General features: G+C 40.2%; 1 protein-coding gene across 3 annotated transcripts in view; it reads left to right on the forward strand.

Annotated features, from left to right (window-relative positions):
- ABCG2 (ATP binding cassette subfamily G member 2 (Junior blood group)) overlaps positions 1-27,195 on the forward strand; it is a 131,255-nt gene that overhangs the window by 16,286 nt on the left and 87,774 nt on the right. The window contains exon 1 of one of the 3 annotated variants that reach the window (XM_018049142.1): positions 2,444-2,537. The exons of the other annotated variants lie outside the window; for them this stretch is intronic. The gene's annotated coding sequence lies outside the window, so the exon portion shown is untranslated. Of the gene's footprint in view, positions 1-2,443; positions 2,538-27,195 lie in introns of those variants that run through there. 3 annotated transcript variants of the gene reach the window in all.

Below are 27,195 nucleotides of genomic sequence, written 5' to 3' on the forward strand. Positions count from 1 at the left end.
CAGAGATCAGCATGCTGGGAAAATCACCTATATGTATACTGAATTCTCTGAGAGGTAAGACAGAAGTAGTGTTTGTTAGAGAGAGCAATAGTGTCTCAGTTACTGATAAGTGGGAAAAGAGGTCACAGAGTCCAAAGATAGCAGCAGCCATGGAAAGTAGCCAGTGATGAAGTCTGGTGACCTGAAACTCAAAGCTGAGATTTGGGAGAAGTGAGTAGATGATCCACTCTGGGCTGTTCACATTTTGCAGTGGTTTCTTCTCTCAAAATAAACAAGATCAGAATGTGAAATTCTCCATCGTAACCTCAAGGGAAGCACTTTTGCTTCTGTAATGACTTTTGGAACCCCACTCCAGTACGCTTGCCTGGAAAATCCCATGGCCGGAGGAGCCTGGTAGGCTGCAGTCCATGGGGTCGCTAAGAGTCGGACGTGACTGAGCGACTTCACTTTCAATTTTCCCGTTCATGCATTGGAGAAGGAAATGGCAATCCGCTCCAGTTTTCTTGCCTGGAGAGTCCCAGGGACGGGGGAGCCTGGTGGGCTGCCGTCTATGGGGTCGCACGGAGTCGGACACGACTGAAGTGACTTAGCAGCAGCAGCAGCAATGACTTTTTAGTCTTTAATCACAAGAGGGCACCAGAGTCTAGCAAAAGATCACTTTTTTTTTCTTCATCTAAAGCTGCGTGCACGCTCTATTGTTCAGTCTTGTCAGACACTTTGCAACCCCATGGACTGTAGCCTGCCAGGCTCCTGTCCATGGGGATTCTTCAGGCAAGAATACTGGAGTGGGCTGCCATTTCCTACTCCAGGGGATCTTCCTGATCCAGGGATAGAACCTGCATCTCCTGTGTTTCCTGCATTGGCAAGTGGATTCTTTACCACTGAGCCACCTGGGAATACCCTATCTAAAGCTTTTTGTTGTTCTATTGCTAAATCCGACTCTTTGCAACCCTATGGACTGCAGTAGGGCAGGCTCCTCCAACCTTCACTATCTTCCAGAGTTTGCTCGAATTCATGTCCATTGAGTTGGTGATGCTAACTATCTCAACCTCTGTCTTTGCCCTCTGCTTTTGCCTTCAGTCTTTTCCAGCATCAGGGTCTTTTTTAATGAAGTTGGCTTTTCACGTTAGGTGGCCTTTAATGGAGCTTTAATTCCAGCATCAGTCCTTCCAAGGAATATTCACTGAAGAAGGGGTGCAATTAATAATTACTTGGAGCCATATGTGTAAACAGGGGCTTTTCCTATGCAAACTGGGACATAAGCTCTACACAATATGAGCATGACCAATTTAATTATGAGGTAGCTCTACACTAAGGGGTCTTATTCTCAAAATCACTACAAATGCTTATGACACACTAATAGATTAGAAAGAAAAGTGACCAAACTTGCTTTTATCTTGAAGCGAAGATCAAGAAAGGCTTTCCCCTGTACCCTACTTCCCTAATTATCTTTATTGCCTATCCTATTTTTCTCCTTAGTGTGATCTTAGTTTGATTATACCCTCAAGTAAGAGAATTGTTTTATCCAAAATTATCTCGATTATTTGAAAGTGGTCTAAAGTGTCCTCTAAATTCTCACAGTTTTTTTCTGCATATCACTTATCTTCTATACTATATATTATTTATATACTTGTTTTATTTATTCTTTTGAACATGACTCACATGCTGAGGATGTGAAAAAGTAGGTTTCGAAAATGGCTTTTTTTTTTCTTCTAGTTTTATTGAGATACAGTTGATATAACTTAGCACTGTATAAGTTTGAAGTATATACAGCATAATGATTTGGTTTACATACATCATGAAGTTATCACAATAAGTTTAGTCAGTATCCATCATCTCACTTATGTAGAAAATTAAAAGAGTCCTGTTATTAGCATAAATTCAAAGTATGGTTGAAAGGAGATTGTGGTGAATAACAAAAGAAGCTCCTATGAGTCTTATCACTGAATAAATTGCAAGAGTTCTAGGGAACTTCTCTGGTGGTGGTCCAGTGGTTAAGACTCAATGCTTCGAATGCAGAGGACACTTGTCAGGGAATTTCCCATGCACCACGCAGTATAGCCAAAAATTTAAAAAAGTAAAGCGTTTCAGAAGCTGTGTCGGGAACCAAGGGCAAAGACCAAATATGTATTTCTTACTGTATTTTTTTATGTCGCTCTTGAAAACATACTATCAGCTTCTACTAGCCAGCCGCCAGAGAATTTGAGGATGAGGGTAGTTGCCTGAGAAACCAACCATGGGATTAGAGGGTTGAACTTTCAGTCTCAACCTCCAGGAGGATAGAATGCTGAAAGTTGGGTTAATCAGTAACTGTTGACGATTGATTTAATCGATCACGCCTACGTAATGGAACTTCCCTAAAACCCCCTAATTTAAGGGAGAGTTCAGAGAGTTTCAGGATTGGTGTATACATCAAGGTGCTGAGAGGTGAGGGTGTACCCAGAGACTGCATGAAACTCTATGCTGCTTCTTCTGTCTTGGCCCTATGGATCTCTTCTATTTGGCTGTTCCTGAGTTGTATCCTTTATAATACACCAGTAAGTAAACTGTTTTCCCAATTTCTGTGAGTTTTTCTAACAAATTATCACACTTGAGAAGGGAATAGTGGGAACACCTGATTTGAAGCTGGAAACCTGGGACTTGCAACTGGTGAACTGAGGCAGTTTTGTAGGACTGATTCTTACTCTGTATTCAGTTCAGTTCAGTTCAGTTGCTCAGTCGTGTCCGACTCTTTGCGACCCCATGGACTGCAGCATGCCAGGCCTCCCTGTCCATCACCAACTCCTGGAGTTTGCTCAAACTCATGTCCATTGAGTCAGTGATGCCATCCAACCATCTCATCCTCTGTTGTCCCCTTCTCCTGCCACCTTCAATCTTTTCCAGCATAAGGCTCTTTTCCAGTGAGTCAGTTCTTTGCATCAGGTGGCTAAAGTATTGCAGTTTTAGCTTTAACATCAGTCCTTCCAATGAATATTCAGGACTGATCTCCTTTAGGATGGACTGGTTTGATCTCCTTGCAGTCCAAGGGACTCTCAGGAATCTTCTCCAACACCACAGTTCAAAAGCATCAATTCTTCAGTGCTCAGCTTTCTTTATAGTCCAACTCTCACATCCATGCATGACTACTGGAAAAAGCAAAGCTTTGACTAGACAGACCTTTGTTGGCAAAGTAATGTCTTTGCTTTTTAATATGCTATCTAGGTTGGTCATAACTTTCCTTCCAAGGAGTAAGCTTCTTTTAATTTCATGGCTGCAGTCACCATCTGCAGTGATTTTCAAGCCCCTCAAAATAAAGTATATTGTTTCATCTATCTACCATGAAGTGATGCGACTGGATGCCATGATCTTAGTTTTTTGAATGTTGAGCTATAAGCCAACTTTTTCCACTCTCCTCTTTCACTTTCATCAAGAGGCTCTTTAGTTCTTCTTTGCTTTCTGCCATAAGGGTGGTGTCATCTGCATATCTGAGGCTATTGATAATTCTCCCAGCAATCTTGATTCCAGCTTGTGCTTCATCCAGCCCAGTATTTCACTTGAAGTACTCTGCATATAAGTTAAGTAAGCCAGGGTGACCATATATAGCCTTGACGTACACCTTTCCCAATCTGGAACCAGTCTGTTGTCCATGTCCAGTTCTGTTGCTTCCTGACCTGCATACTGATTTCTCAGGAGGCAGGTGAGGTGGTCTGTTATTCCCATCTCTTTAAGAATGTTCCTCAATTTGTTGTGATCCATACAGTCAAAGGCTTTAGAATAGCCAATAAAGCAGAAATAGATGTTTTTCTGGAACTGTCTTGCTTTTTCTATGATCCAACTAGACAGATGTTGGCAATTTGATCTCCGGTTCCTCTGCCTTTTCTAAATCCAGCTTGAACATCTGGAAGTTCTCATTTTATGTACTGTTGAAGCCTGGCTTGGAGAATTTTGAGCATTGCTTTGCTAGCATGTAAGATGAGTGCAGTTGTGTGGTAGTTTGAGCCTTATTTGGAACTGTCTTGCTTTTTCTATGATCCAACTAGACAGATGTTGGCAATTTGATCTCCAGTTCCTCTGCCTTTTCTAAATCCAGCTTGAACATCTGGAAGTTCTCGGTTTATGTACTGTTGAAGCCTGGCTTGGAGAATGTTGAACATTGCTTTGCTAGCATGTAAGATGAGTGCAATTGTGTGGTAGTTTGAGCCTTATTTGGCATTGCCTTTTTTGGGGATTGGAATGAAAACTGACCTTTTCCAGTCCTGTGGCCACTGCTGAGTTTTCCAAATTTGCTGGCATCTTGAGTGTAGCACATTCACAGCATCATCTTTTAGGATTTGAAATAGCTCAACTGGAATTCCATCACCTTCACTAGCTTTGTTCATAGTGATGCTTCCTAAGGCCCACTTGACTTCACACTCCAGGATGTCTGGCTCTAGGTGAGTGATCAAGCCATCATGATTATCTGCGTCATGAAGATCTGTTTTGTATAGTTGTTCTGTGTATTCTTGCCACCTCTCCTTAATATCTTCTGCTTCTTAGGTCCATACCATTTCTGTCCTCTATCGAGCCCATCTTTGCATGAAATATTCCCTTGGTGTCTTTGATTTTCCTGAAGAGATCTCTAGTGTTTCCCATTCTATTGTTTTCCTCGATTTCTTTGCATTGATTGCTTAGGAAGGCTTTCTTATCTCTCCTTGCTACTCTTTGAAACTCTACGTTCAGATGAATATGTCTTTCGTTTTCTCCTTTTCCTTCCACTTCTCTTCTTTTCACAGCTATTTGTAAGCCCTTGTCAGACTACCATTTTGCCTTTTTGCATTTGTTTTTCTTGGGGATGGTCTTGATCACTGCCTCCTGTACAATGTCACAAACTCTGCCCATAGTTCTTCAGCTCTCCATGTCCCTCTGTCTACCAGATCTAATCCCTTGAATCTATTCATCATCTCCAGTATATAATCATAAGGGATTTGATTTAGGTCATACCTGAATGGCCCAGTGGTTTTCCCTACTTTCTTCAGTTTAAGTCTGAATTTTGCAATAAGTAATTCATGATTTGAGCCACAGTCAGCTCCTGGTTTTGTTTTTGCTCATTGTATAGAGGTTCTTCATCTTCAGCTGCAAAGAATATAATCAGTCTGATTTCGGTATTGACCGTCTGGTGATTTCCATGTGTAGAGTCATCTCTTGTGTTCTTGGAAGAGGGTGTTTGCTATGGCAAGTGCATTCTCTTGGGATTGTTCATTCAAAATTGCACACAATATGGCCTCCATTTCAGGTATGCAGGGCTGGTTCAACATTTGAACTAAATTTTTGCAATCTGTCACATTGACAGGCCACGGGAAAAAAAAATACGTGATCATATCAAAAGACGATAAAAAAAATTGCTAAAATTCAGTATGGATTCATGATTAAGGACTCTTATCAAACCAGGAATAGAGGAGGATTCCCTCAACTTAGTAAAGAAATCTACAAAAAGCCTACAGTCAACTTCATACTTCTGGTAAGAAAAGAGCTTTCTCACCAAGATCAGGAACAAGGCAAGGATGATTTCTCTCACACTTTCAAGATCACATTGGAAGTCGTAGCGATGCAATAAGACAAGAAGTCATGGCATTTAGGAAGGGATAAAACTGTTTGGGGTTGCAAATCACATAATTTTCTATGTAGAAAATCCAAACAAATAAACAATAGCAAAAACAACAACACAACAACAAAAACTCCTAGACTAGTAAATGAGATAGCGAGGTTGCAGGACAATGTTAATATACAAAAGTCAACCACTTTCCTATATACTAGCAGTGAACATTAAAGACACAGTACCATTTACGTTAGATCCCCCAAAGTGAAACTGTTGTTGTTTTACTCTCAAAGTCGTGTCCAACTCTCGCGAACCCCTCCAGGCTCCTCTGTCCATGGGATTTCCCAGGCAAGGATATGGAAGTAGGTTGCCATTTCCTTCTCCAGGGTATCTTCCTGACCCAGGGTTCGAACCCACGTCTCTTGCACCTTCTGCACTGGCAGGCAGATTCTATACCATGGCGCCACTTGGGAATCTTTGTAAATTACCAAGAAATACTTTGTTTTTGTACCGGAAAGCCCTAAAGCAGCAGCTGGACCAAAAGTATTTCTGTTCCTGAAAAGAGAATATAACTGAATAAAGATAATTACATATTTCCTTAATCACTTTGCAGAGCATCTATTTTTCTATCATTTTCTTCTCTTCAAGTAGGAAAGGATTGTTTATTACTGAAAGGGCCAACATACTCTACCTAGAAAGAATTCAAGCAAGCCAGTCCCCTGGTGCAAGAATAACAGGTATTGATTATATTTTCTCAGTGTACCATTAGGTTACAAAGGGTGATTTTGCTCTAGATGGTCAGTAATCAGCAGTGTGAGCGTGAAGCTGCTCATCCACAGTTGCCACGTGTATCATGCGTATGCTGTAGTTTTGTACATCTTCAGTACCTTTTAGGTTCTGGATCTGTTGGCCTCTTTGGCAGAACAAGAAAGTGACATTTTATTTTATTTGCTCTGCTGCCTACAAATAAAGGGGGTGATTGACAGTGTTTTGAAGGAATAGGGGACTTTGTTTGCTTTTGGTGAAAAACTTTTTATTCTCTCCATAATAGAATGAACAATTGCATGGTTTTAGAGGATTAGGATGCTGATAGGAATATTTGATTTCATAATTTTAAAGTAGTTGGTTCTGCATGGAAATAAGCTTGAAATCCAGATCTTAAGCTGCTATAGTATTTGTCAGTTAAATACAGAATATGTTTGTGATTCCATGGAACAGGAAGGCCAGGGTGGCCTAAACCGTGCTACTCGGCTTCTTAAGAGTGCTGCCAGTTCTTTGTTTTGGCTTTGTTTTCTCAAAGGTGCTTCCTCCTTGGCCAGGGGCTCTTCACTCTTTCCTGAAGCACGTCTACCAGTTGGGACACATTAGGAAATGGCCCCCAAATCTATTTCCTCAACTTGCACTGGCAGAGAACCAGACAGCCTGTCCTCTTTCCTGAAACACAATCACCAAAGTTGTTTGTGTCTTGGGCTCTTTTCTACAAAGTCTTGAAAAATCTTCCCGAGACCTCAGCAGATTGCAATATACCAGTTTATCAGTGTACATTATCCCTCTAGATATGAATTGCTTGACTCTCTCTGAGCTTTATTTGGTAAAACCAAGATTCTAATATTAAAATACATAAACATTAAACCATTTGGGCATGCATTCCAATTACATTTTGAGTTGCAAATGTTCTTTTCTCTCTTGGAAAAGTAGGGGTCTAAGCTTTTCTTTTCACACTACCTTCTGATATGCATGCTAATTACAACTCATTTGATGTAAAAAGAAAATATGAAAATATAAACAATGCACAGATACATACTTCATTCTGAAAATTTACTCTCCTCCTTCACTTTCACAAACATACTCTTATCTTTCCTTTGGATGTGATAATCTATCCCATCACTTCTTCCTTTACAATGCTTAAGAAATATGACTTAGTTTAGCCCTTTATTACCTTATTTTTGGACTGTTTTCTAGCTACTGTATTCTCTGCCAACAATGCTCACTCCTTTAATCCAACCTAAACCTTCCTATACCTTATCCCTAGTATAATCTTTATTCCAGAGCCACCAAACTAGTTCACCTTTCTTTACTGTTGAAAAGCCATTCGTTGTTCTCGCTATGGAAAGAATCAAGTCCAAACTTCTGAGCCTGAGAAACATGGCATCACAACCTGGGGCCGTTCCTCACTCTTCTTCTTTTGAAAAAATATTTATTTATTTGGCTGCGAGAAGTCTTAGTTGTGGCATGTGGCTTTCAGTTCCTTGACCAGGGATTGAACTCGAGCCACCTGCCTTGGGAGCATGGAGTCTTAGCCCCTGGACCATCAGAGAAGTCCTTCCTTCTCTCCTTTTTTAAAGATCTGGGCTGCAATGCGAGCGAGTTAACATGCATCTCACTATCATCTCCGTTATTTTCTCACTTTAATCTTTTGGCACACTCTTACTTCTCAGACCTTGCCCCATTCTTACATCTTCAAACCTAATGTATTTTTTAAGGCCAAGATTTTTTAAGACCAGCTGCCTCCGTGAAGCTTTTCGGACCCCTGTAGCCTGCAGCCATCTCTTACTTTGAAATCTTAACACTTAATCTCACTTCCATTAATTTGGCAACTTATCACTTACTTTCTCTTGTATGTCTTTAGAACCACTGTCTCATATTATCACTTCACTTTGGGTTGCTTTTATCTTATCCCCTCAACTAAATCATTTCATTTATTAGTATTTACTGTGTTTACTGCTGTGCTGTGCTTAGTCACTCAGTCATGTCTGACTCTTTGCAACCCCATGGACTCTAGCAGTGTCAGGCATGATGCTCTAGTGGAGACTCCTGCCACACCCTTCATCACACGATGGGGAAATCTGTCAAAGGTTTTAAAGTATATTAGAAGGATAATTTTTATTAACTTATCCTGGGTCTTTAACACCATGGAGTTACCAGCTATTACATAAGTCCAGTTGGACTCCCTACCTACTGGTGCTTTTATAAAAGTTGTATTTTAATATCACCATTAGAAGCAGATTCTGTAAGTGAGGTGGTATAATGTGGTTAACTAGTAAGTGGTATAAAGAAGGCTGGATCCTAGGCTCCTTTTTAACTGAAATCTAAGTGACATGAAACTGTGGTTGATTTGAACAAATGCCCTTCTTCCACTGAGACTAGGACAAGCAGCCTGCTATGGGCTGATGAGATATACTAAATATGAACTGTTTTGATCCCCTCAAGGGACTTTGTGGGGGCTGCTGAAAGGCCTTTACAAAAGTTTACTTGAGTTTTAGAAATTAATATTTGGTGATCAAAGTTGTAAATTCAAACCTCTAGTTTTCCCTAAGTCTATAAATTCCATTTACCAGTGCTATTGCTCTAAGTCTAGCAGATTTTATTATTTACTTCTAATAGATCTTTCAATGGTGTTTGGTCTATATAAGCTTAGTTAATTTAACACTTCCAAATACTTTGTATGTGGAGGAAAAATATTCAATTTCCCTAGTGTGTTGGGAGACCCCTAGACTACCGTCACCTTCAGATTCACTGGAAGGATTTACAGAACTCAATGTATAGGTCTACTCATAGCTAAGATTTATTACAGGAACATATAGTAAGGGAAAGACAAAGGCAGAGTTTGGAGGACAGCATCCATAAGCTCTCTTATGCTTTTCCTCTCATACAAGGGGTCACACAGTACATGCTGTTCCCCCAGCAATAGAAACTCTGCAACATATGTGCAGTATTTTTTAAATGTTAATTTTATTTTGGAGTATAGTTGATTTACAATGTTTTGTTCGTTTTACGTGTATGGCAAAATGATTCAGTTATTCATATGCATATAATCCATTCATTTTCAGATTTTTTCCCAGGTAGGTTATTTCAGAGTATTGAGTAGAGTTCCCCATGCTGTGCAATAGGTCCTTGTTCTGGTGTGCAGTATTTTGGCCTGAGGAAACCACTAGAACTAGAGCCCAAGGTTTTTCTTGGGAGCTGAGTATGTAGGCATTCATGCTCTGTCTAGCATGTACCAGAATTCCAGACTCCCAGAAGGTGAGCAGGCATTCTGCATAAACCATATTGCTTGCACAAACAGCTTAGGCAAAGTGAACCATCCTTATCAATTAACTGTTGCATGGGAATACTCTGTGACTTAACTTCCAAATCCCAACCAAGGGCCAATCTTGAGAGCGGGTCTTTCTAAGGATAGCAGACTCAGACCTGCTGTATTACTTCTATTTTCTAATTTAACAAACTAAGTTTTCCCAATTGCTCAAATAATGCATATGAAGCAAATAATTGAAATTATAAATATGATAAACTGTAGTTCTTTTAAATATCCTATTATTTTCTACAAACTTAGTAGGATTTCAACTTTAAATCAAAAGCCTAAATCACTTATTTAATTACACACTTGAAATTGGACTGACAAAATTGATCTTTTACTCGAATGGGTCAAATTCTATTAAATAATGTAAATATATAAAATTTCTTTTTTATGTATAAACAAAACATAAAAATTGTTTAATATCAAAGTATTAACATGGATCTGATTATCTTAAACATTTCTGTGATTACTCCCAATCCTTCCTGGAATGAAAGATGCTTTAACACTAAAGAAACTATGTCACCCTTAACACTAAGCTGATAAGGTAGCCTGACCTGGAACTGGAGATTTCTGCAGAGGTTGACTTCTTGCCCTGACCATGAATCGTAGTTGATTGGGTAACTTTAAAATGAGCTATTATCATGTCCCTGCATTTAGGTTATATATTAGCTAATTCTTCTGATTGTTGACTGAAGTCTACAATTTACCCTAGGTTAAGCATTGACTGGAAAAGGCTTTTAAAAAAAAAAACTTGTGGGAGAGAGAGACCTTAATGTAATTGTTATTTTGGTTTAAATTTAAAGCTTTTTGAACTTAATGGAATTCTTCATTCTTTCATATTGTTGCTATCTTTTAAGACAGCACTCTTTTAGAATATGTATTAGAATACTGAGAGAGTCAGTTCCTAGGAAGGTTGATAAGAAGTCTGGGGTCCCCCAGGAGGAGAAAAGGGTCTGGGGCTCTCAAGGAGAAAAGGGCAAAATTTTTTTTCTATATGTCTTAGTCAATGTAACAATGTATCTTGCTCAAAGACATATTTCTCCTAAACAAGAACCTTCTGATTAATCTTGTTATCTTAAAATGTATATTATGGGAGTGGGTCTGGTAAGATCTTTACAACCTTGAAACATTCTTTTGATTTATTGAAAAAGTATATAACTCCCTTTTCTAAGACTAGCAAGTGAGGCACTCTCCATCCCCCTTCTGATGTCTGTGTCAGAAGCTTTCTCTGTCCCTTTTTCACTTTAATAAAACTCTGCTACACAAAAGCTTTTGAGTGATCAAGCTTGGTCCCTGGTCCTGAAGCTAAATCATCTTCGGAGATCATGAATTTGTCATCGTTCACCATAAGCTATCAACACTGGATATGTGTTATGGTTTTACCTATGTAGTCACAACTTTCAAAGTAATTTTTCCCTAATTTTTTAATACACTAAAAAAATGAAAGCAGTTGTAGGTTCACAGCAAAATTGAAAGGAAGATAGACAGATTTTCCGTATATCCTCTGCTCACTACCCCAAACGTACTCTCCTCCATTATCAATATCCCCCACCAGAGTGGTTCATTTGTTCCAATCAGTGAACCTGCACTGACTCATAATCTCCCCAAGTCCATCGTTTACATTAGCGTTTACTCTTGGTGATGTACATTTTATGTGTCCATAGTGTTAGTCGCCAGTCGTGCCTGACTCTTTGAGACCCCATGGACTGCAATCCACCAGGTTCCTCTGTCCATGAGATTTTCCTGGCAAGAATACTGGAGTGGGTTGCCATTTCCTTCTCTAGGGGATCTTCCCAACCCAGGGATTGAACCCGGGTCTCCTCTACACTGTGTCCATGGACTCTGACAAATGCAGCCATCGCTGTAGGGTCACACAGAAAGGTTGTCCTGCCCTAAAAATCCTCTGTGCTCCACATTCTTCCCTGTCTCACCACACTTGGCAACCACTGACTTTTTACTATCTGCATACTTTTACCTTTCCCTGAATGTCATGTAGTTGGAATCATACAGTATATAGCCTTTACATAGTGGCTTCCTTGACTTAGTAATATGCATTGAAGTTTCCTCCTCATCTTTTCATGGTTTGATAGCTCCTTTCTTTTTGACACTGAATAATATTTCATTGTCTGGTTGTACCACAGTTTATTTATGCATTCACCAATTGAAGGATATCTTGGTTGCTTCTAGGTTTTGACAATTATGACTACAGCCACTCTAATCATCTGTGTTCAAGTTTTGGTGAGGACTTAACTTTTCAGCTCATTTGGGTAAATACTGAGGAATGTGGTTGCTAGATCTGGTGGTAAGGGTAGAAACTGTGACAGTCTTCCAAAGTGGCTGTATCAATTTGAATTTCCACCAGCAATGAACGAAAGTTCCTGTACAGCATTTGATATTGTTTTAGAGTTTGACTTTTTTTTTTTTTTGGCCACCTGGTGTGGGCAGGATCTTAGTTCCCTGACCAGGGATTGAAACCAGTCCCCTGGCAGTGAAAGAGCTGAGTCCCAACCACTGGACTGTTAGAGAACGTGCTGGAGTTTGGCCTTTTTAATAGGTGTGTAGCAGTATCTCATTCTTGTTTTAATTTGCAATTCCATAATGACATGACGTGGAACATCTCTTCATATGCTTATTTGCTGCCTGTGTATATATCTTCTTTGCTGAAGTGTTTGTTCAGGTGTTTGGTCCATTTTTTTTAATGTGGTTTGTCATCTTTTTTTGTTGTTGTTGTTGTTTGCTAGCTAAGTCATCTCTGACTCTTTTGCAACTCCACAGACTATAGCCCGCCAGGCTCCTCTGTCCATGGGATTTCCCAGGCAAGAATACTGGAGTGGGTTGCCATGACCTTCTTCAGGGAATCTTCCTGACTCAGGGATCAAACCTGCGTCTCCTGCATTACAAGTTTGTTCTCTTAGTATTGAGTTTTAAGAGTTCTTTAGTAAGATGCTCTTTTCCTATGGCCTCTTTCAAGATTTTTTTTCTTTGTCTTTGATTTTCTGCACTTTGAAAATGACATGCCCAGGTGTAGTTTACTTGACATTTATTCTCCTTGGTATTCTCTGAGCTTCTTGTGGTTTGTGATATTATGGACTGAATGTTTGTATCTCCCCAAAATTCATATGTTGAAATCCTAACCCATTTGTGATGGTATTAAGAGGTGGAGATTTTAAGAAGTAATTAGGTCATGAGGGTGGAGCTTTCATGAACAGGATTAGTACTTTCATAAAAAGAACTATAAGCACTTGCTGTCACTCTCTTTACTGTCTGCCATGGGAGAATACAGCAAGAAATTGTCCACCTACAAACCAGGACACCAGGTCTCATTGGAACAGAATCTGCCAGTACCTTGATCTTGTACTTCTCAGCCTCCAGAACTGTGAAAAATAAATGTTGTTTAAGTCATCTAGTCTGTAGTATCTTGTTATGGCAGCCCAGGCTGACTAAGACATGTGGTTTGGTTTCTGATCTTAATAGGGGGAAATTCTAAGTCTTTATTGCTTCAAATATTGCTTCTTTTCCTTTCCCTCTTCTTTTGATATTCCCATTATGTGTGTGTTACTATCATTATAGTTCTGCTACAGTTCTTGGTTATTCTAGACCCTTAATTTTTTTAGTCTTTTCTCTTTGCTTTAGTTTCTGTTGACATAGCCTCAGGCTCAGAGATTCTTCTTCAGTTGTGTCAGTCTACTAATAAACCCATGAGAGGCACTCTTTATTTCTATTATAGTGTTTTGTTTTCTAACACTTCTTTTTGACTCTTAGAATTTCTATCTTTGTTTATATTGCACATTGGTTCTTGCATGTTGTCGACTTTTTTTTCCATTAGGGTCCTTAGCATATTAATCATAGTTGTTTTAAATTCGTGGTCTAATAATTCCAACATCCCTGCCATATTTGAGTCTGGTTCTGATGCCTTCTCTGTCTCTTACACTTTTTTTTTTTTTTTCCTTTTTGTATGCCTTGAAATTTCTTGCTGAAAGCCAGGCATTTACTGGGTAAGAGGAACTCTGATAAATAGGTCTTAAGTGATGTGGTGGTAAGAAAATGGAGAGGAGAAGCTTACTGTAGTCCTGTGATTAAGTCTCAGTTGTTTAATGAACCTGTACCCTGGGCTATGAACTTTGTAAGTACTTCTCAGTTTCTCTCCAGGCCCCCAAATATGGATAAGACACGATGGCTGGAGAGAGCTAGATGGGGTTCAGTCAGTCAGTCAGTCAGTTCAGTTGCTCAGTCGTGTCCGACTCTTTGCGACCCCATGAATCGCAGCATGTCAGGCTTCCCTGTCCATCACCAGCTCCCGGAGTTCACCCAGACTCACGTCCTTCGAGTCGGTGATGCCATCCAGCCATCTCATCCTCTGTCGTCCCCTTCTCCTCCTGCCCCCAATCCCTCCTAACATCAGAGTCTTTTCCAAAGAGTCAGCTCTTCACATGAGGTGGCCAAAGTATTGGAGTTTCAGCTTTAGCATCATTCCTACCAAAGAAATCCCAGGGCTGATCTTCAGAATGGACGGGTTGGATCTCCTTGCAGTCCAAGGGACTCTCAAGAGTCTTCTCCAACACCACAGTTCGGTGTTCAGCCTTCTTCACAGTCTAACTCTCACATCCATACATGACTACTGGAAAAACCATAGCCTTGACTAGATGGACCTTTGTTAGGTAGTTCCTTTTCCCCAGAGCAGTTAGACATTGGTGAAATAATTTCACTTGAGGGCAAGCTTTGTTAAGAACTGAATGCTCCGGTGTATTTCAAAATGGTTACTTTTCCTGCGGGAAGCCCAAGGGGCTTTTTCTCTGATCTTTTCTTTGGGAACCTGGGGGAACTCCAGGAGGTAAAACTCACAAGAGAGGGGACCCTTTAGAATTTTTAACTCACAGACTTACCCACTCTGAGTCTCTGACAATTCATCAATTATGTCCAGGTTCTCCTACCCTAGCACTGCTTCTCACAGAGGTTTTGTTTGTGGATTTCTACTCTAAGTTGTGATTTTCTCTATCCATCCAATTTTAGGGGAAACTTTGCCCCATGTGCTCACTTCTCTGACAGATCTAAGAAAAATTACTGATTTTTAAAATTTGTTGTTAGGAAAGAGTGATGTCTTCCAAGGTCTTTTTGGATCTGACTGAAAATTGGGAGTCTGCTTGAATGATTTTAAATGCCAATTTCTGTCCTCAACAGTGATGGCAAACACATTTTTTTCAATGTATTTCTATGTCTGAATTGGTCGCCAAATGATTAATTGATGCTCAAGCAGCAATAATTAGTATTTGGTAATACTGGGGAAGGGGAAATTTCTTGAGTTCTTTTGACTGGTCTAATAACTGAATTGACACAAGACAGATTAACAAGAGAATAAAACAATTTAATTTGTATGCATGGAAGGTCTCTAGAAATGGGACCCCCTGAAGCAACTGAAGCAGGCTGTTGATATATCATATTAAGACCAAGAAATAACCATTTGCAAAGATTTAACAAAACAACTGGGTGTATGCTTGGGGTATCAGATTAATGAAGAAATAGCAAAGTTTACACAGCTTTCTTAGCCTCGAATTCCCCAACTCTCTTGACAAGACTGTTTTCTATTCTCCTGGTACAGGGAGGGAACTTTCATGGAGAGAATCATTTCCCACTGAAGGGAGAAAGAGGAGGGTCTGAGGTTTTTTAAAATATTTTTTCCCACCAGCTGTTTTTCATGGAACTTCAATTCAGTGTAATCATAATGGCATTGAGGCATATTCTGTGGTAGCCTGCCCTGGACCCCAATACTAAACTGTACTGAGGTAAGAACGACTTAGTTAAGATGCTGGCTTCACTTTGCAGGCTCAGAAATTGGATCTTTTCACTGTGTACTTGTCCTAGGTTGGAACTCATAGTTGCTGATTCATGACAGTTAAACTCAAAAAGCTGAGGTGATCAGCTTGAATCAGAATGATAATTAATTGATTTTCTTAAAGGACATTCCTTCCTATGACAGAAGTACTCAGGTCACCTATGCAGTCACTTCTGGGTATGAGAGTAAAGATGAATGTATACACTTGAGAGATGTTTCATCCAAGTAATGGAAAATGCTTGCGTCAGCTGTCTCAATATATGACAGAGGAAAACATCTTTAGGAGCTAGGTGTTTCATGTTGCCCTGCTCTAATGTTGAAAATGTAGTTAAATATTCTCAAACTCTAATAATTGTCAGTGTTCTTGCCTGTAGAATCCCAGGGACGGGGAGCCTGGTGGCCTGCCGTCTATGGGGTCGCATAGAGTTGGACACGACTGAAGCAACTTAGCAGTAGCAGCAGCAGTAATGATAAAGACATGGCTTATCATTTATCATCAGTTCAGTTCAGTTGTTCAATCGTGTCTGACTCTTTGGGACCCCATGAATCGCAGCACGCCAGGCCTCCCTGTCCATCTCCAACTCCCGGAGTTCACCCAAACTCATGTGCATTGAGTCAGTGATGCCATCCAACCATCCCATCCTCTGTTGTCCCCTTCTCCTCCTGCCCCCAATCCCTCCCAGGGTTTGGGAAAAGACCCTGATGGGTCTTTTCCAATGAGTCAACTCTTCTCATGACGTGGCCAAAGTATTGGCGTTTCAGCCTCAGCTCAGTCCTTCCAATGAACACCCAGGACTGGTCTCCTTTAGAATGGACTGGTTGGATCTCCTTGCAATCCAAGGGAATCTCAAGAGTCTTCTCCAACACCACAGTTCAAAAGCATCAATTCTTCGGCGCTCAGCTTTCTTCACAGTCCAACTCTCACATCCATACATGACCACTGGAAAAACCATAGCCTTGACCAGATGGACCTTTGTTGGCAAAGTAATGTCTCTGCTTTTGAATATGCTATCTAGGTTGGTCATAACTTTTCTTCCAAGGAGTAAGCATCTTTTAATTTCATGGCTACAGTCACCATCTGCAGTGATTTTGGAGCCCCCCAAAATAAAGTCAGCCACTGTTTCCCCTGTTTCCCCATCTATTTGTCATGAAATGATGGGACCAGATGCCATGATCTTCGTTTTCTGAATGTTGAGCTTTTAGCCAAGTTTTTCACTCTCCTCTTTCACTTTCATCAAGAGGCTTTTTAGTTCCTCTTCACTTTCTGCCATAAGGGTAGTGTCATCTGCATATCTGAGATTATTGGTATTTCTCCCGGCAATCAGAGAAGGTGATAAATCATAGAAGATGTGATTTATTATTTATCATAGAACATGATTCTTCTATGCCAGAAAATTAGCTAAAAACTTCATCCTCACAAAATCTTCAGAGATAAAGATGATTGCACTTCGGTAGATTAGGAAGGTTAAATGATTTATTCAGGCTCATCCACAAAATTAATAAAATCCAGAGACAGGATTTGAACATAGTACTCTCTGAGCCCTCCATACACTATCTTAGACCAGTTTTAGTTTCTATGTATTAATAGAACAAACCCTTGTGTTAACACATTAGTTTTCTGACAGGTTTCTCTAAAATTAGTTATCAGTGGTCTGCTTTAGCTTTGGCAAGTTAAAAAAGGTGACAGTGTGAAGCTTTCCATGAAATTGTATAACCTAGTATGAAAATTAGTAAGTGAAACCTCACTAAAATGAGGTTTTTCCAGTAGTCATGTATGGTTGCAAGAATTGGAATATAAAGAAAGCTGACTGCCTAAGAATTGGTGCTTTCAAACTGTGATGTTGGAGGAGACTCTTGAGAGTCCCTTGGACTGCAAGGAGATCCAACCTGTCCATCCTAAAGGAGATCAGTGCTGAATATTCATTGGAAGGACTGATGCTGAAGCTGAAACTCCAATACTTTGGCCACCTGATGCAAAGAGCTGACTCACTGGAAAAGACCCTGATGCTGGGAAAGATTGAAAGTGGAAGGAGAAGGGGACGACAGAGGATGAGATGGTTGGATGGCATCACCAACTCAATGGACGTGAATTTGAGTAAACTCCAGGAGTTGGTGATGGACAGGGAAGCCTGGCGTGCTACAGTCCATGGGGTCGCAAAGAGTCGAACACGACTGAGTGACTGAACTGACTGACACTAAAATGAAGCTGGGAGGCCAGAAGGGGGAGCTTTCATGCAGGACAACTCCACATCAATTACAGGAAGAAATGCCAGTGACTGACCCAAAAGAGTCATCAACAAAGACTCATCATTTATAGTCTCCAAGAGGAAAAAGAATACATAGCATCTCCAGGAAAAGATGTGTATCATGCCTCCCAGAAGAAATCTACTTCCTAGCAACTCAGTCAGTGAGAAGCCATCATCACTCTGAACTCTCACTTTTCTCCAGAGGACTTTGATTCAAAGCAACCTCTTGCAACATCCTCTCTTTTCTCCATGTTTCTTTTTTAAAATAATGTTTCTTTCCTTTGTTCATTGGGCTTGCCTATGGTTTCTGCTATGACTTGTTTGTCCCAAATTGTAATTCTCTGCTACACCCAGAGAAACTCCCCGTTTTCTTGCCAGGAAAGTAGTTGACTTTTATTTTTAAAATAGAGCATGTTGTAATAAATGGGCTTCACTTGTGGTTCAGTGGTAAAGAATCCACCTGCAATGAAGGAGACAAGGAGGCGCCGGTTCAATCCCTGGGTTGGGAAGATCCCTGGAGGAAGGCATGGCAATCCACTCCAGTATTCTCTCCTGGAGAATCCCATGGACAGAGGAGCCTGGTGGGCTGCAGTCCACAGGGTCACAAAGAGTCGGACATGACTGAAGTGACTGAGCACAGCACACATAAAAATATGAGCATACTGTAATAAATAGTTATGTACCTACCATGAGGATTTTTACGCATTAATATCTGTCTATTTTCTACAAAGAAATTCTTTAAAAATATAAATCAAACAAGTCACTTTTCTTCTTGAAACCGTCCACTGGTTTTCTACATTTAAATAAAAGCTCAAAGACCCAGTGAGCCACTAGGCCCTACACCATCTGCCTCCCCATCAGCCGTCACCCTGTCTCCTAACATTCTCCTTCCCGTTCCAGATGCCCTAGCCTGTTTACCTCGCTGGTCCATGGAGATGCCAAGCAGTTCCAGTCTGAGAGCTTTGGGCCTACTGCTCCCTCTGTAGCCCCATTCTGATCTCAGTGTGCTCTTTTGACTTCAGTTGTATGACTGTGGTATACAAGAGTTGCTATATTGTCTCATTCATCTTACAATTTTATGATTTTCTCTGATTATGTAGACATTTATCTCTCATGTTCAAACAGTCCAGAGGTAAGCATTCCAGAGACAGTATAACAATTCCCTGGTTTCAAGAACTCACATTCCTTCTATCTTTTTGCTTTGCTATCTGTGGTTTCTGTTCTGAGTCATCTCACTGTCCAAGATAGTGATAGCTATTAGCAATGCCAGTCCTGTTTGAATTCTAGCCCAGAGGAAAGAGGAAACAGGAAAGAGCATTCTAGGTTTCTAAGAAATATTGGGTAAAGGAGAAAATGTAAACCTGAGTTTAAAATCTTTTAATGTTTTTTGAAGTTAAAACTTTGATGTCAGAAAAAAAAAAACAAAAACCCAAGACTTTGCTGTCTAAGTAAAATCCCATCTATCTTCATGGGAGCCTCAGAGGACAATAATAAAATGTTCTTTTAAAACTGAACTAATTTCTAATCACCATACTAGTAAAACTGTAGTTAAGCTTGATCTTTTTGTACCACCTGTGACCCAGGAGAGTTTAGATCCTTTTTGTTTGTTTTAGCAATAGAAACATTTTTAAAAATTAAAAATGGATGGACAACTCCAATATTTTAAAAATGTATTTTTAAATGTTAAAATTTATATATTTACTTATTAGGAAGTTAGTAAAAGCAGTATTTTTGATGAGCACAGAAATGTTGTGTAAAGTAATTTTTTATAGTTGTAGGAAGTCTGAAATAAAGTTATTTCTAAATTTGGTTGTATAGTATTGAGAAAAATCTGATTCAGAGACTAGTAGTCAGAAATAGCTTCAGGTTTTGAAGTTTTGTTCATCTTACAATTTTATGATTTTCTGTGATTAAACAGAGATGAAAAGAGAAGATTTATTCTGAGATACATATAAAAATGACACGAGTTAACACATAGGCTTCCAGTGTGGTAGATAGTACATGAGAAGGCACAGGAAGTGTGTTTTTATACAATTTCTTAAGTGTCTTAAATGAATAGATAAATACATATATATGTTTTCAAACTGTGATGCTAGAGAAGACACTTGAGAGTCCCTTGAACTGCAAGGAGATCAAAACCAGTCGATCCTAAAGGAAATAAACCCTGAATATTAATTGGAAGGACTGATGCTGAAGCTGAAACTCCAATACTTTGGCCATCTGAGGTGAAGAGCTGACTCATTGGAAAAGATTCTGATGCTGAAAAGATTGAAGGCAGGAGGAGAAGGGGCGACAGAGGATGAGACGGTTAGATAGCATCACCGACCCAATGGACATGAGTTTGAGAAAACTGTGGGAGATAGTGGAGGAGAGAGGCACCTGGGTGCTGCAGTCCATGGGGTCACAGAGTCGGTAACTTAGTGACTGAACAACAACATATATATATACAAAAAAATATATAATATATATGTAATATATATAATATACTATATATAAAAATAAATATATAAAATGAACATGTCGTTGATTGGCTTTCAGTTCAGTTCAGTCGCTCAGTCGTGTCCGACTCTTTGTGACCCCATGAATCGCAGCACGCCAGGCCTCCCTGTCCATCACCATCTCCCGGAGTTCACTTAGACTCAATGTCCATTGAGTTGGTGATGCCATCCAGCCATCTCATCCTCTGTTGTCCCCTTCTCCTCCTGCCCCCAATCCCTCCCAGCGTCAGAGTCTTTTCCAATGAGTCAACTCTTCGCATGAGGTGGCCAAAGTACTGGAGTTTCAGCTTTAGCATCAGTCCTTCCAAAGAAATCCCAGGGCTGATCTCCTTCAGAATGGACGGGTTGGATCTCCTTGCAGTCCAAGAGACTCTCAAGAGTCTTCTCCAACACCACAGTTCAAAAGCATCAATTCTTCGGCGCTCAGCAATCTAATCACACTAGGACCACAGCTTTGTCTAACTCAATGAAACTAAACCATGCCCTGTGGGGCCACCCAAGACGGGCGGGTCATGGTGGAGAGATCAGACAGAATGCGGTCCACTGGAGAAGGGAATGGCAAACCACTTCAGTATGCTTGCCTTGAGAACCCCATGAACAGTATGATTGGCTTTAAACTGCTCTAAAACTGCTTTATTGACATTTGGATATCACACATTTTAATGGTACAATTCAATGAATTTTCATAAATTTATAGAGTTGTATAACCATTACTGATCTAATTTTAGAACTTTTCTATTACCTCCAAAAGCTTGCAACAAACTTATGCTTACTGGTGCCAGTTGTACCCCCTCTGCTTCCACCCCCTCTTTACCTGAGAGGAGTAGATGGTCTGAAAGCTGGTGTCTTAATGTCTTTGTAAAAATATCCATGATCTGTGTTCCTGTAAACAGTGTCTGAACATAGCTGTAGAACTTGTAGTCAAAGATAAAAATTAAAAGTGACTTTGTCATTGAGAGGCCTGTGACCTTATTCATTGTAAGTACTGTGTAATAATGCATAACTGGTACTGAATTGTGTTATATGTTGAACTGGAATGTTCATATGGTATCAGAGGACAGCTCTGATGTCCAGAGTTTTCACTGCATCATGCTGGGTTTTTGTTTTTGTTTTGGCTGTGCTGGGTCTTTATTGCTGCAAGGGCTTTCCTCAAGTTGTGGCAAGCAGGGGCTGCTTTCTAGCTGCAGTGTGTGGGCTTCTCGTTGCGGTGGCTTTTCCTGTTGCGGAGCACAGGCTCTAGGCCCACGGGCTTCAGTCGTTGTGGCACATGAGCTGTACAGCACAGGCTCGGCAGCTGTGGTGCACGGGCGTAGCTGCTCCGTGGTATGCGGGATCTTCCCGGACCAGGGGTAGAACCCATGTCTCCTGCATCAGCGGGCAGATTCTTTACCACTGAGCCACCAGGGAAGCCCAGTGCTTTCTTGTTGATTGGCAAGTTGCAGATGACATTCTCTGTGGCTTTGGTTGCCTGCCAGAAGGAGGACTTACAATTTCCAACAAAATTGAAGGCGTACTTGCTAGATAGGATACTTGACATCAAGTAGGTTCACTATACGCAGTGTGTAATCAAAGAACTGCTATCTTTCACAAACTCTCATCTTTGTTTCTGAGAGAACACTTGCAGTTTCTACAAAACTGTAAAAGTTGGCCTCAGTAAAAGTTATTTGTCTCTCAGTAAAAGTCGTAACACTATACAGGAATTTCCCCCACCTGCTTTTGACAGATTGACTCCGTGGGATTTAAAACTTTCTTTTTTCTGGAGTTGATAAGGTGACAATGCTCTTTTGAAACAGGTACAAGTGAGATGTAGCAGGTGGACTAAGCAGGAGTGAAACAGGCCCTGGGGTAGGGTAACTGACCTTATTGATAAAGTGGTGACGAAGACAGTCAGTTACATCATAATGTACTAAGGTATGTTACAGAAGGAAACAAGTGATACAAAGGACGGGCTTGGGCAAAAGCCCATGAAACTATAAAGACTTCTTCCTTGACTAGCAAATGAGGTCACCCTGCCAGTTGTGCGGGCAAGACAGGAGTGGAGCTCACGCGGTTCTCTGGCTGACCCTGCTGCTGAAACAGCAACCGCAGAGCAACTAAGCCCACTCACCACAACTACTGAGCCTGTGCCCTTGAGCCCAGGTGCCACAACTACCGCACCTAGACAGTAGCCCCTGCTCCTTCTGTAGCACCGGTCGGTGATGATCCCCTCAGTTGGTTGTTGTCAGCTTCCATGCTCTTCATCTTCAAGCTCTCATCTCCTTTGCAAATCTTCTTAAATTACCTCTGCCCTGTGCATTCCTTAGGAGTTCCTGGGCCAAATGCCTTCTTGGTGTTGCAAGTTGTCTTCTCTGCTTTACGACCCATTTTGAACTTGAATAAGAAAATTGCTTGAATTTACTTTTTGTCTAACATCTTTTCCCTAGTCCAAAATAAGTGTAAAATAAACAGCAAGTAATAAACCATTAGCAAAAAACATAAAGTGAGAAATGTGCATTAAAATGATGTATAACATAACCACACTTATTTAAGAATGTATTCCAATTTCAAACAGCAAATTTCAACAGTGCAAAACCACAGTTACTTTGGCACCAACCTAAGCATATTAAAAAGCAGAGACATTGCTTTGCCAACAAAAGTCCGTCTAGTCAAGGATATGGTTTTTCCAATGGTCATGTATGAATGTGAGAGTTGGACTGTGAAGAAAGCTGAGCGCTGAAGAATTGATGCTTTTGAACTGCAGTGTTGGAGAAGACTCTTGAGAGTCCCTTGGATTGCAAGGAGATCCAACCAGTCCATCCTAAAGACAATCAGTCCTGGGTGTTCATTGGAACGACTGATGCTAAAGCTGAAACTCCAATACTTTGGCCACCTCATGCGAAGAGCTGACTCATTGGAAAAGACTCTGATGCTGGGAGGGATTGGGGGCAGGAGGAGAAGGGGACGACAGAGGATGAGATGGCTGGATGGCATCACCAACTCGATGGACATGAGTTTGAGTAAACTCTGGAAGTTGATGATGGACAGGGAGGCCTGGCGTGCTGCCAGGGCAAATCATGGAGTCATTGCGATTCATGGGGTTGCAAAGAGTCGGACACGACTGAGCGACTGAACTGAACTGAATGGTATTGAGTTATAAGGATTCTTTATATATTTTGAATACAAATTGTTCCTCTACTCCATACATTTTTTAAAAGGCATAGGTAATGTTTGTGTTTAATTTCATTTATAGAATTAAACCAAAATGCATAAATATTATTTATGGTGCGGGGGGAATCATTGAGATTAACAACTCCAATCATAGAGTTTGTTATGAGATATACGGTTTGCAAATAGTTTCTCTTAGTCTGTGACTCATCTGTTCTCTCTCTCTTTTTTTTCTTGGTGGCCAAAGTATTGGAGTTTCAGCTTCATCAGTCCTGCCCATGAACACCCAGGACTGCTCTTCTTTAGGATGGACTGGTTGGATCTCCTTGCAGACCAAGGGACTCTCAAGAGTTTCTCCAACACCACAGTTCAAAAGCATCAATTCTTCAGTGCTCAGCTTTGTTTATAGTCCAACTCTCACATCCATACATGACCATGGAAAAACCATAGCCTTGACTAGATGAACCTTTGTTGACAAAGTAATGTCTCTGCTTTTGAATATGCTGTCTAGGTTGGTCATAACTTTCCTTCCAAGCAGTAAGTGTCTTTTAATTTCATGGCTGCAATCACCATCTGCAGTGATTTTGGAGCCCACAAAAACAAAGTCAGCCACTGTTTCCCGTTTTCCCATCTATTTGCCATGAAGTGATGGGACTGGATACCATGATCTTAGTTTTCTGAATGCTGAGCTTTAAGCCAACTTTTTCACTCTCCTCTTTCTTTTTCACTCTTCTCTTTCACTTTTATCAAGAAGCTCTTTAGTTCCTCACTTTCTGCCATAAGGGTGGTGTCATCTGAAACTCCAATACTTTGGCTACCTGATGCAAAGAACTGACTCATTTGAAAAGACCCTGATGCTGGGAAAGACTGAGGGCAGGAGGAAAGGGGGACAACAGAGAATGAGATGGTTGGATGGCATCACCGATTCAATGGACATGGGTTTGAGTGGACTCCGGGAATTGGTGATGGACAAGGAGGCCTGGTGTGCTGCAATTCATGGGGTTGCAGAGTCAAACACTACTGAGCAACTGAACTGAACTGACTGAACTGAATGGCTAATGGTTTAAAAACAATATTTAAATAAAAAGTTTGTGAAGTCCTAAAGCTTCTTCTTGGTATTCTAGGATTATTAGACCATAATTTCCAACATATTGCTAGGAGTGTTTGAGTGGCATTTAAACTCAGCAAGCTGAGTATCTCATTTTTAGCAGAATCACGGACTGATGGAGTTGAAAAGGACCTAAAACTTTAGCAGAATTAACACTTCTAATTCTGTAAATAAACTCCTACATGTTTGAATGACTTAATTGCAATGCTGTATGAAAGGTTTTATGGAGCACTGGAGGCACAGCCAGATTTGAGGACAAACAAAAACACCAGGAGTCATAAGTTCCGTTAAGGCAGGAGTACAAAAAAATCAATGTTTCCTGATAAGACTAGGGCTTTATTTGCTGGCTCATGATAAAAAACAGTTTAAGCATCAAAGAAGAGTAAGGAAGAACTCTAAACTCTGTAGAAACCAGGCTTTAAAAATAGCCTCAATGACTGTTGTAAATACTAACAAAGAAATAAAACTCATGCTGATAAGGGAATTGTATCGTGTTCAGTATTTTAGGGTTAACCTTGTACATTTACCTCAGACTACGCCATGCCTACGTTTGCATTTGTGATTTATGTATATTTCTTTTTGTTTACCTCTTTAAACTTATTCATTCATTTAACAATGAATTTATTGAGTACCTATTTAAAGCTAGAAACTAGCCTTAAAAATTAATTCTCACTCTTATAAAGAAAATACATAAGTAGCAGTTATAAAATTATGGAGTAAGTACTCTAACATATTTTATAAGTAGGTGTGTTTTTGAGTATAAAAATACCATGAAACAAAAAGTTGTTTTTTTGGAAAGATCAATAAAGCTTTAAGGAATATTGACTAAGGAAAAACAGAAATCACTAAAATCAGAAGTGAAAGTGGGATCATTACTATAAATTTTATAGAAATAAAAATAGTATAAAAGGATACTATGAAGAATTGTTTGTCAACAAATTGGGTAACCTAGGTAAGGTGGACACATTGCTAGAAAAATACAATCTGCCAAAACCAACTCATGAAGAAATAGAAAATCTGAACAGACCTATAACTAGGAAGGAGATTGAATCAGTAATTAAAAACCACTCGAACAAAGAAAAGCAATGGACAAAATGGCTTGACAGGTAGATTCTACCAAATATTTAAATAACTAACTCTTCCAAAAAAATTTAATCTTCCTAATTCATCTGTGAGATCAACAGCCCCTTGGTACTAAAGCCGCACAGAGATACTCTAAAGAAAACTAAACCACTATCCCTTGTGAATATAGATGCAAAAGTCCTCAATACTCGCAAATTGAATTGAGCACCATATTAAATGGATTATATGCCATGACCAGGTAGGATTTAACCCTGGAATATGAGGATGGTTCAACATAGGAAAATCATTGTAATGCACCATCTTAACATAATGAAGGGAAGAAGTTACATGATCATCTTAATTGATGCAGAAAGAGCATTTGACAAAATTCAGTACCTTTCATGATTTAAAAAAAAAAGAAACCTCAAACTAGAAGCAGAAGGATACTTCCTTAACCTAAGGGCCATATGTGAAAAGCCCATAGCTAACATCTTACTCAATGGTGAAAGACAAAGCCTTTTCCCTAAAATTAGGAATGAGACAGAGATGCCTCCTTTTGTCACTTCTGTTCAACAAAGGCTTCCCAAGTGGCTCCATGATAAAGAATCCGTCTGCCAAGCAGGAGACGTGGGTTCAATTGCTGGGTCCAATCCCTGGGTTGGGAAGATCCCCTGGAGAAGGAAATGGTGACCCACTCCAGTGTTCTTGCCTGAAGAATCCCAGGGACAGCAGAGCCTGGTGGGCTGCCGTCTATGGGGTCGCACAGAATCGGACACGACTGAAGCGACTTAGCAATAGCAGCAGCAGCCAGTCTTTTTGCCTGGGAAATCCACAGATGTGAATTTTTTTTTTTCACTCATTTTTTAAAACTTCTGAACTGTTTGAATCACTTGAAATGAGACACATAATTCTTATATTAAAAAAGAATTTTTAAATAAATGAAGTTCCCAAAGGGTCAGTTAGTCAGTTTAACTTTCTATGTTAAGGATAGTTGTCAAAAAAGATACCCCGCTAGATGAAGTTTTTTCTTCCAACTCTGAAAATATGCTATTAACATCATACAAATCTTTTTCCAGTCTTGCAGTGGTTTCAAGTGAGTACATCCCCCCGCCCCTCTCCCAGACGATGTTTAGAAATGAATGGCACCCCACTCCAGTACTCTTGCCTGGAAAATCCCATGGATGGAGGAGCCTGGTAGGCTGCAGTCCATGGGGTCGCCAAGAGTCGGACATGACTGAGTGACTTCACTTTCACTTTTTACTTTCATACATTGGAGAAGGAAATGGCAGCCCACTCCAGTGTTCTTGCTTGGAGAATCCCAGGGATGGGGGAGCCCGGTGGGCTGCCGTCTATGGGGTCGCACAGAGTCGGACAGGACTGAAGTGACTTAGCAGTAGCAGTACCCTTTTTGGTGGTCATAATGTCTGAGGGTTGCTATTGGCATGTAGTGGTCATAGGCCAAGGAAGGAAAGCGTACTGTAAAGTAAGCAATAGTGTCATATTGAGGAAATCATTGCCAGATCTATTCTTAGAATGATTTTTTCCTATGCTTCTTTCTAAAGTTTTATAGTTTGAGCTCTCAGGTTTAGTTCTTTTATCCATCTTATTAGTTTTCTGTCTGTGGTGTAAAGAAAGTTTCCATATTCATTCTTTTGCACATAGATTTAGTTTTCTC

This window comes from Capra hircus, chromosome 6, assembly GCF_001704415.2.
Source record: "Capra hircus breed San Clemente chromosome 6, ASM170441v1, whole genome shotgun sequence".
Lineage (NCBI taxonomy): Eukaryota > Metazoa > Chordata > Mammalia > Artiodactyla > Bovidae > Capra > Capra hircus.